At 45.2% G+C, this 11700-nt stretch overlaps 1 pseudogene; it reads right to left on the bottom strand.

Annotated features, from left to right (window-relative positions):
* Window positions 1–722: 722 nt before the first annotated feature.
* Window positions 723–1755, bottom strand: LOC136515532 (carboxylesterase 15-like; annotated as a pseudogene).
* Window positions 1756–11700: the final 9945 nt, after the last annotated feature.

The following is an 11700-nucleotide window of genomic DNA, read 5'->3' as shown; positions in this document are numbered from 1 at the left end:
TTTGGTGAGATTTCTCTCTCGAAAAGTTAAATTAGGATATTGAGTGATGAAAAATTAAAATATTAACGTTAAAATGATGTGAAAATAAATTTCCTGTCCAAAACCAATAGTTTTAATAATTTTAATTAAACACTACATTTTTGCATTAACGAAATAATAAATATTAGTTACATTATGTTTTATAATTATAACAAAAAATAAAAAAAGTTAGGTTATAGATTTTTCCTATGTGCAATAAAGAAAAAAATCCATATTTTTAACAAAATAATTTTATAACCTTTTATTTAATTTACTATGTATTTAACAAGACTATTGCATTTTATTAAAAAAATTTGCTCAAAATAGGCAGGGAAACGAAACTGCAGCCCACCTTTACTCCCGGGTGGGAAGCCCACCCAGGGAGTAAAGGTGGGCTGCAGTTTCGTGGCCCGCCAAAAAAAACCCTTTACTCCCGGTGCGTGTTACCAACCGGGAGTAAGGTATATCTTTACTCCCGGTTGGTAACAAGCACCGGGAGTAAAGATACCTTTACTTCTAGTTGGTAACACGCACCGGGAGTAAAGGACCTTTACTCCCTGGCTAGTGGCTGGCACCAGGGAGTAAATCTCCCTGGTATATATGCGTCAGTGCCTGGCGTAGATCGATCCCCTCCTCTTCTTCCTCATCGAACAGCCGCCCTATCTCCTCTTCTTCCTCGCACCGCCGCCGGTCACCACCCCACCTCACACTGACGAGCCCTCCACCGCGTGCGCCTCCGCAGTCTTGAGGTGAGTTCTCTCGACTTTCACATTCCGGGTCAAAGATGAAGAACCCGTGGCCCTGGCCCCCTCTAAACATGGTAACACGGCAAGTTCGGCTTCCCCATCATCGCCGGCATAGTCCTATATGCGGTCGTGCAGCACGTCCTAGTCTGGGTCCACAACGAGCAGCGGTGCGAAGGCGACATCGTCTAGCGGGACGCTGTCCGACCCGAACGGGTTGGCCGCCGGGTCGCGCGTCGACGGGCAGCGCCAAGCTCCACGTCTGGTCGAACAGCACCGTGCTGTGTTCGTCAACAAGGCCGGCTGCCTCGGACGCCGTCCTCTCCTTAGCGGCGAAGAAGGGCCAGAGCAGGACGCACCCGGCGATCCGGATGACGGGGTCGAGGGCGAGCTGCCCGCTGCCGTACCGGATGGCGATGTGGTGCGCGATGTTGCCACCGGCCGAGTCGCCGCAGACGAACACCCTGCCTAGGTTGGTCGAGTCATCGGCCAGCCACAGGTCGGCCTCGGCCTAGGCACGGAGCCACGATAGGACGGCCTCGGCGTCGCGGTGCGTCGCGGGGAGGCGGTGCTCGGGCGCCAGGCGGTAGTTGGCGGAGAGCACGAGCGCCGGGAGCTCCGTGGAGAGCCTGAGCGCGCCGACATGGAAGTGGGGCAGCTCGAAGCTGCACAGGCAGAAGCCGCCGCCATGGAAGTAGACGAGCATCGGCAGCTTATTATTGGCCATCGTCGTGTTGTCGTCGGTGGGCCTGTACATGCGGAGGCGGAGCGCGTGCGCGGCGTTGTAGACGACGTCCTTCCACTGGACGAGCAGGTTGGACAGCACCTCGCCCTAGAGAGGGAGCGCGGAGTACTTCGCGGAGCGCATCATGGTGCCATCGCTAAGAACCTGCACGATGCCGAGGCAGTCGTCCACGACGTGTAGCGCGGTCGTTAAGAAGAAGTTCACTCCTCGGCTAGCTCCACGACGTTTAGGGTTTATACGGCGGAGCATCGCCGCCCTCGTTAGGGTTTATACGGCGGAGCACCACCGCCCTCGTTCACCCATGTGTACAAACATATATACGATGGAGCGGAGCACCGCCACTATCGTCACACCGCCCTATCTCGTGGCCTAGTCGATCAACATTCGTATTATCGTTATCGTTAACGCTAAACAATCACACTAGGGTGAATTGCGTCGGTGACTAGGGCGAACCGCGTTGTTGATGTCACCGACGTGGTTCGCCCTAGTCACCGACGCAATTCACCCTCGGGCGTTTATGTATAGCCCTAATTCACCCTAGTACCGACGTAGTTCGCCCTAGTGTGGCGAATTGCGTCCGTGGCCGAGGGGCAAGATTTAATAATGCATATTGTTCATAGATTTTACGCATGTAAGCAAAGATTTGACGTACTATATATTGGTTTTGTTTTTTGAAGCTAGATGGCTGACCCGAGAAACATGGATGAGGAGGAGTTGATGATGAATTTAATCAACACTGGCACTCAAGTTGCCAGCGATGATGGTGCTAAAAATAACGTGCAAGAGGATGCAGATGACGGGAGTCAGTACTTAGCTCTTGAACAAAATGAGCAACACCATATTGGCCAAGTATATATTTTTTATTATTAGCTATTTATATTATCATATGTCTTATATGTGCTCATGACATTAAAAATAATGTTTATGTTTTGTAGCCCTCTAGGATCGACATCAACAACTACAATAAAGAGTAAAAATGTTCGAGGTCCCAAAAAGCCATTGGAGGGCCGCTTCATCATCTCAGGAGTTTCAATATGGATACAGGCGAACCGGGGGGGGTCAAATAAAATGAAATTCATGCACCACTGTGGTTACCTTGTATGGGACCGGCTCCCGATTAGTACCCGCTGAATGGAAGAAGAAGACCAATGCTCCTCATATCAGTTTTGTCTCCGATCGTGACAAGACATTAATTTGGAATGATGTCTTGAAACATTTCACGCTCCTAAATAGATGGTTATGATGATATAATAGATGGTGATGAATTGAAGGAGCGAGTTAGGGATTGGGCAATGAAGAAGATGGCCACCCAGTTTTAGACTTGGAAGAAACACCTATACACGACGTATGTCAAGAAGAACATAGCACTAGATTTTACTGTCCCAGGCCCGATCTCAAAGCAGAGGCCCTATTGGGATAAGTTTGTACAGTACAAGACGTCGGAAGAGGGTGTGAGTTGGGTGATAAAGAACCAACGTAATGCCCAACAGAAGATATACCACCATAACTTGGGATCAGGTGGCTACCCGACTACCATTAAGAAGTGGAACAAAATGGAAGTAGACCATCTTGCCAAGGGTATCACACCAGAATCACTCGAGTGGGGAGAGCGTGCAAAGAATTGGTTTTTCACTCATGGGGGAACACTGGAACAGGAGACAGGGAAGTGCGTTTATGGCGCAAGACTGCAAAAAGCAGTAGAAAGATTGTTTTATGCTCAGAGAGCTACTGCTAGTGGTGCATTCAGGCCCAATAGAGAGAAGGATGAACTGACATACGCCATCGGGACTATTGAACACGGTGGCCGAACTAGAGGCAAAGGAAGTGTCTCGTGGGAGCATGGATTCCCTTAGGACAGACCTTCCTACAGAAGCCGCCAGAGAAAGAAGGAAGAAGAGGCACAGCGGCTCCAGAGGTTGGAGGAAGCGGTGCGTGAAGCATAGGAGCGGGAAAAAAACCTTGAAGCGAGAATGCATGAGGAAATCAGAAGGCAAGTGCAAATAATAGTGAGTGCAAGCAAGTAGGCATCAGAGCCAGGAATCAACATTAGCCAATCTGTTCAGTTGAAAAGTAGCTGCGCTTCCATAGAGATACCAAATCAAGGGGACATAGGACTGCGCTTCCCTGTGGATGACATCACTGAACCTTGTACATCGTGTGAGCTACACATTCCAAAGGGGAATTCCAAAATCAAGGTGGCTATCGATCTTGTTAATCCTATCGACTGAACCAAGACATTAAGGATTCATGGGAATATAATCCAAGAAGGATATGCTACCATCTCGGTAGATAAAGCTGAAAAATGTTTTAGTGATTTGCCTCTTGACATTCCTAGAGGTGATGGCAAGAAGACTCTCGGAGAAGCATAGAAGACATTCATTTTATGGCGCAAGCGCTACATCATCATTCCTGGGATGTCGCCTCCACCTCCTCCTGAACTACCTCACCATAGGTGCAGATGAAAACACTACATCATTAATTTATATTGGCTTAAATAATTAACAATCTGCTCATAATAATATGTCATTCCTTTTTTTGTAGCAGATCCTCCTCCAACCTAAGTCCAATTGTTCAATCGCTAGATCATCATAGTGCTCTGTACGATGACAATGTGTTGCAAGGCGAGGCTGCATCCACACCATCTCCAAGGAGGTCTCCAACGCCGCAGCCGCCACCTCCAAGGAGGTCTCCAATGTCACTGCCACCACCTCCAAGGAGGTCTCCAACGCCTCCCCCTCCCCTACCTACCAAGAAGCCAAGTACTAGCAAGAGGCCAGCCCCACAAACGAAGAACCAGCCCCCGTCGGTAAAGAAAGCCACCGTGAAACCAAGGGCTATTCCCAAAATAATATCTGAAGAGAAGGAAGAAGTAACTGATGCATATAAAAAAGATATGTCTAGATTCTATGACAAACTTAAAAAGGATCAAGAAGCAAGGAGTAACCCGGAGAAACCGTACTTCTTCGTAGCTCCAGATATTCTAAGAAAAAAGGTGGCTTCTTACCAGCAACAACAGCGGGAATCTCGTAAGCCGTCCAAATCAACTGTTAACAGGACTATGACCGCACTCTCACCAAGTCAATTGAGGCGGCACAGAAAAAGAAGCGGGCAGAGAAAGGAGTTGCACAACTCGGACAACAATCGCACCAATCAGTCCCCCCGCTAGTTGTTCGTAATGAATATGATTCGAATTTAGGATTAATGCATCAGGCAAACATACCTCTGGATATCGATTTGGATCACCTTGGTGAATTTATTGAAGAGACTGGTCTCGACCTTTACCAGATGTTTGGTGATGGAAACATTGAGAGTGCGGCGGAGGTTGATATTTGGAAGAAAAAATTTGTACTAGGCCAGAGTCTATACAACCCTCAAGCCTTAGGTGATCTGGGGACACAAATATACCTGCTAAACAAGTGGTACATGCAGGCGTCTACCGGTGGATACTTCTGTGTTGGTGTCAGAATTAGAGACGAACATTGGTTCCAGTGGCGATGATGTTATGTATGTTGACTTTACAGAATTTCATCAACTATGCCACCTGACCTCTCTGGACAAAGTTATCATTAGCTGCTATTGCCTGTAAGTAATAATTCTTTCGATCTATTATTAAACTCATCATATGTGTGTATATGCATATAAATTATCCTAACAAGTACTATATATATGCAGATTTATAATGACAGAGCACAGAAAGAAAGGCTGCAATGAAATTGGTTTTGTTGATCCCCATATAGTATTTAAAGACCCAGTTACTCCAAAGCCTAATTGGAAGTCTGTAGTCAGAGAGTAACCTCATGAACTTCTTAGTGAACCAACGCCACAAGAAGGATATACTCTTTCCCTACAACTTCAAGTGAGTGTTAATAATGTCGATCATCCTTAATGGCTCATATGTTGATTCTAGTTAATTAATGAGTGTTATACGTTATATCCTATAAACACATGCAGCAATCACTGGATATTGATGGACATCGATCTGGTGAAAAGTCACTTGATAATCTATGACTCGATGAGAAAACCACAACAAGACTACCAAGATATGATAGATATTATCCAGAGGTAATTTCGATATCTCTAGCAACTATATATACACACAAACATAATGATTAACTATATCTGATGACATGGCAAATTTTTTATTGGACAGTATTTGGAAAACCTTTATTGAGAAGCAACACATGGGAAAATGTAATCCCTTTGAAAGTAAGTCCTCTAAATCTCATCATCTTTATTAATTAAACATATAGCTTTCACCGGATCACCAGATTGGATGACAGATCTTTTTCTCGTAAAGTGGTGTCTGAGGCAGGAACAGGGGAACAACTACTGTGGTTACTATGTTTGCAAGTTTATCAAAGAGCTCTCCCAAAGAACTCCTACAGAGAGACTCAAAGTACGTTAAAAATACACTATATATTCATTTAATTATTATTATTGATTGTGTTACTATGTCTTTATATATATATATATATGTATGTATGTACATATATTAATTTATTTTCCTTTAATTCAAACCTGTAGACTCGATGGTTGGAGGAAAATGTCATACGACAAGACCAAATCAAAGCAATTCAAGAGTCTATAGCCGGATTTTTTAATGATCAAGTCATCGATTCCAAGGGCGAGTTCTACTTCGACCCAACACTGCCATAGAAGCCAAGCTAGAGGATGAGAGAAAACTTGTTATATCACAACAACTGTAATGCAATCTTTTGTAATATATGCACATAAAATAATATAATGTAAAATACACATATGCATGCATGCATGTAAATATATATATGATGCATGCATATATATATATATATATATACATATATATATATATATATATATATATATATATATATATATATTTTTATGCTTGAATTGTGTGATTTAATATGTTCATTGTGCTTGAACCGAAACATACTATACACGCGTATAAATGTATTGTTAGATGCGTACAATACGACTTCGAAAACCTATTTTGAAAAGAAAACAAAAAAATGAAAAGAAAAAAAAAGAAAAAAAAAACATTTAGTTCCGGTTCGTATTATCAACCGGGACTAAAGGGTGCCGGTCTCGTGGCATGTCAGGAGGCACCTTTAGTCCCGGTTGGTGTTACCCACCGGGACTAAAGGTCCCCTTTAGTCCCGGTTCCTGACCCGGGACTAAAGGACCCCCTTTAGTTCCAGATGCTTGCTCCCGGGTGAGGAACTGGCACTAGAGGGGGTTCCCCACCGGAGTAAAGGCTGTCTCTGTACCAGTGTCAGGCGAAACTATTTGACCTTCTCACCTTCACGTGATGTGAGGTCTTGAGGTCGAGTCGCCCTTTTTGGGTTCACGATCGATCGTCAACCATCGTCGTCTTTCTTTTTGGCAGGCACGTCAAAGCGGCCAAGCTACCACTAGGGGATGCCTCCTCTAGTCCTCTTTAATTTCCGATCTACGAGAAGTCGTGTCCATACTTCTCTTTGTCGGACACAATAGAGTCGTGTTCGCTTCGAATTAGGGAATCGAGAGTAAAGGATTAAACTCAACTCAATTTGTGCTACATACACAAGATTCAGGAAAGAAAACGGGCCCATGGTTTAGGGTTTGTTCGGTCAGGCACGATTTCATCCGGGAATCGTTCCACCGGATCGAAGGTTATACAAATTAGACAAGCAATTTAGGTAGAAATCGTTCCAGACACAATTCCCTGGGAACTGAACGGACCCTTAAGCGGCTGCTGCACGTACTTTGAAGAAACTGGTCCATGTGACCACGTTGGTTTTGGCTCGCGACGAGGCCTTGTAGAAACCTACTTGCGCCGGTTTAGACATTCTGAGTTGTCCTCAATCCTAATTTGATGGAAAATGCTTTGATCTCATGAGAAACTTGCATATTGTACGTGTTTGGAAAAGTTTTTCTATTAGGATAAGACCACTCTTTCTATGTATAGCAAAGGATCCTAACCAATTCAGGTAATCCATCCACATGTACTTGATAAAAAAAAGGCGTACCCAATACAGAGAGCTCCCGCTCTGTGCGGGGTCTGGAGAAGGGTGTCAAATCTAATCTATTATTAGTTTCTTCTACCTTTTGCTTTTCAACCCTTGTTGTCTAGCATCTCTCCATTGGACTCGTTGGTGTTTTTTTTTATCTCGCCGATCTTAGGGCAACCATATTGTGCTTCTCCATGACAGGTGTTTGTGGGATTTTCATGTGAAAACGAGCATCAGATCTACATGGTCGGCTTGCTAGGTGGCCTCACTGTTTTTGACCTCTCGGTGTGTGTCTAGGTTTTGTGTCGCTCCATGCAATCTAGCTCTTGTTGGTGTGTGACGGGATTTCATGACAACACACTTTTTAGTGATTCTGCTTGGGACCAAAGCGATCTGATCTACTAACAAAATGTCTGAAGACAACAATATGAAGACGAACGATCTTCAGCAAATCTTCTACTTCTGCATCTGCATTGCCTGAGGTAAAGAACGATGAAAAGGTTGATGATCCATCTCCTACTCATGCTGCCTATACTAAGATGCTAAATGATCATAAGAAGGGTAATGACGCGTGTTGTACGAGAGGACAAATTAAAACAAGTGTAACTACTCGGCGGTTTGGGCTTCCATGTTCGACCTTCAGTGCATTCATGTCATCGAAAAGTGGTCTCTAAAGACGGCAGGATAGGACAACACCATCAAGTTGACAGACCCTCATTCTCACGCGCGCGCATCTCAACAGGAACCCTAGCTAGCTATGTTCTACATGGACAAGGAGTAATTGGCCTCATAAATTCAGTTTGTGAGGCCCTGTTTAGTTTCTAAAATTTTTTGCCTCCTACAGTAAAAGAGCATGTTTGGATATATGCATGGAGTACTAAATGTAGACGAAAAAAAACTAATTGCACAGTTCTCGGCAAAATCGCGAGACGAATCTTTTAAGCCTAATTAGTCCATGAAAAGCCTTAAGTGCTACAGTAACCCCACACGTGCTAATGACCGCTTAATTAGTATCATTAGATTCACCTCGCAGTTTCCTGATGGGTTCTGTAATTTGTTTTTTTATTAGTATCCAAAAACCCCTCCCGACATCCTTCTGACACATTCGATGTGACCCCCAAAAATTTTCACCTCCCCAACTAAACACACCCTGAATATGGCCACGCATCGTTGCAAATGTCCTTGTTTCCATCATTGATGAAGCTGCGTACAAGTCAACAAGAAGCTACGCACGTTTCTCATTTGTAATTTTACTTCCTCCGTGCATGAAAGGATGTTATAATTCTCACTTTTCGATGAGTTAAACGATTTCATGCACATTTGATCAAAGCTATATGAACAAGTATAAGTACCTATGACATAAAATAAGTATCATCAAATTATTGTAAGAAAAAAGAATAAAGAATGCAGAATGTGCGTTAATTACACCGATCTCAACAAACACTGCCATAAAGACCCCTTCGACTTACCTCGCATTAATGAGGTCATCGATTCTATAGCCGGTTGTGAGCTCCTATGCTTTTTAGATTGCTACTCTGGTTATCACCAAATCGCGCTGAAGGAAGAAGACCAGATCAAGACGTCATTCATTATGCCCTTCGGCGCCTACTGCTACACGACCAAGTCCTTCAGGCTCAAGAACGCGGGTGCGACTTATCAAAGAGCCATCCAGCGCTGCCTCAAAGACCAGATTAGGAAGAACGTTGAGGCTTATGTCGATGACGTGGTGGTTAAGTCAAAGACTACCGACACCCTCGTCGCTGACCTCATTGAAGTTTTCAAAGCCCTGAAAGTGTACCGATGGAAGCTGAATCCCACTAAGTGCATTTTTGGTGTTCCATCTGGTATCCTGCTAGGCAACATCGTCAGTCACCATGGCATCGAAGCCAACCCAGAGAAGATAGCGGCAGTGACCAACATGAAGCCACCGACCTGTGTTGAGGACGTCTAGAAGCTAACGGGGTGCATAGCGGCTTTAAGTCATTTCATATCTTGTCTAGGCGAAAAGGGACTCCCCTTCTTCAAGCTACTTAAGGCTCAAGAGAAATTTGTCTGGTCGAAGAATGCTGACAAGGCATTCATCGAGCTTAAGCGGTTCCTCACCACACCTCCGATCATGACCACCCCAAAAGGATGAAACCCTACTAATCTACATTGCAGCGACCAACCGGGTAGTCAGCACCGCCATCGTTGTTGAACGAGAAGAGGCCAGACACACATACAAAGTCCAGCGCCCAGTCTACTTCATCAACAAGGTCCTAAATGAGTATAAGACTCGCTACCCCCAGGTCCAGAAGCTGCTGTACGCCAGCCTGATCATATCTGGGAAGCTCCGTCACTACTTCGACGCCTACCACATAGCGGTAGTCACTGAGTACCCACTCGGCGACATCCTCCGCAACAAGGAAGCCAGCATATACCATCGACTTTAGACCTCACCACACGATCAAGTCACGGGCGCTCACTGACTTCATCGCCGAGTGGACGGATATGCAGACTCCTGTCTCGGTCTACCACCCTGAGCACTGGACCATGTACTTTGATATGTCTCTCAACCTTGACGATGTTGGGGCAGGCGTATATTTCATCTCGCCATCGGGGGATAAACTTCGCTATGTTCTCCATCTACACTTCCGAGCATCCAATAATACCGCTAGATATGAGGCGACACTTCATGGTCTCTGTATAGCTGTCGAGCTCAGGGTTAAACGCCTCCAGGTGTACGGTGACTCTGTACTCATGATCAATCAGCTCAACAAGAATTGGAATTGCACCAACGAGAAAATGGACGCTTACTATGCCATGATAAGAAAGTTAGAAGACAAGTTCTATGGTATTGAGTACCACCATGTGGTCTGGGCTGATAACCAAGCAGCCGATGAGCTGTCAAAGTTAGGGTTGACCTGAGCCGAAGTTCCAGCTAGAGTGTTCATCTAGGACCTCGTGATGCCATCCATCAAGCAGGGGCAAGAAGGCATTGAAGAAAAGCCACCTACCGAGCCATTAGTTGTAGTGGTCCCTGGCCCGAGAAGTGATTGGAGGGAACCTTTCATCAAATACCTCACCACTGTAGACGTCTAGGCTTACAACACAGAGAGAGAATGCCTCACCCGTCGCAGCAAGCATTACGTCCTAGTTGAAGGAAAGTTATATCACAAGAACGCTAAGGGAGAGCTACTCTAGAAGTGCGTCTCCATGTAAGAGGGCGAGAATATTCTCAAGGAGATCCACGCCAGCACTTGCAGCAATCACGCAGCCTCTAGAACGCTGGTCGGCAAAGCCTTTCGAGCTGGTTTCTATTGGCCTTCAGCGGTTGCCGATGCTGAGGCATTCGTTCGCTAGTGTGAGAATTGTTAGTTTTTTGCTAAGCAAATCCACATCCTGGCCTGGGCCTTGCAAACAATTCCTGCATCTTGGCCCTTCGCATGCTAGGGACTGGATATGATCAGGCCCTTCAAGCCCACGCTGAGAGGTATCCGCTGGGTCTGCATCTGCATCAACAAATTCTCCAAGTGGATCGAATACAAACCCCTGGTCCAAGCTACAGCAAAGAAGCAGCTCAGCCGAGCTGCTTAATGACATCATTCACCGGTTTGGCCTGCTATGGTCTAGGGACTAAAGACCCAGCCTAGTCGTAACACTAGTGTCTCCCCATACTTCATGGTTTTTGGCTCCAAGGGCATTTTACCAGCCGACATCGCTTTCTGAGCACCTAGAGTGGAGAACTACAACAAAAAAAACTCCGACCAAGCCTGGCTCATTGAGTTGAACAGCCTAGAGTAGGAGCGCCTAGTTTCGTGTGTTCGGATAGCGAAGTACCTTGACAGCATGCGAAGATGCTACAACCACAACATCAATGATCGATTTTTCATGGTCGGTGACCTAGTGCTCCGCAAGAAGCAGAAGATTGATGGGATGCACAAGTTATCTTCACCCTAGGAGGGCCCCTTCATCATCAAGGTGGTCACCCGACCAGGTTCCTATAGGCTATGCGACATGGAAGAAAGAGATGTCCCAAATTCTTGGCACATCGATCTTCTTGGGCGCTTCTACCCTTAAAGGGTCTCCTTTTAAAGATATGCACCGTTCATATTCGAGTATTTAATAAAGTTTGTGTTCTAATGTTTCTACATATTGTTATCTTCGTTCTTTTTTCTAAGTGATTCGATTTCTACATACAACATCTTAAAGATGACACGCCAACTACGCCTAAGACAAATGC

The sequence above is a fragment of the Miscanthus floridulus genome, chromosome 17 (genome assembly GCF_019320115.1).
Source record: "Miscanthus floridulus cultivar M001 chromosome 17, ASM1932011v1, whole genome shotgun sequence".
Taxonomy (NCBI): Eukaryota; Viridiplantae; Streptophyta; class Magnoliopsida; order Poales; family Poaceae; genus Miscanthus; species Miscanthus floridulus.
The sequence above is the reverse complement of the archived record's forward strand: the minus strand, read 5'-3'. Positions and strand labels throughout refer to the sequence as shown.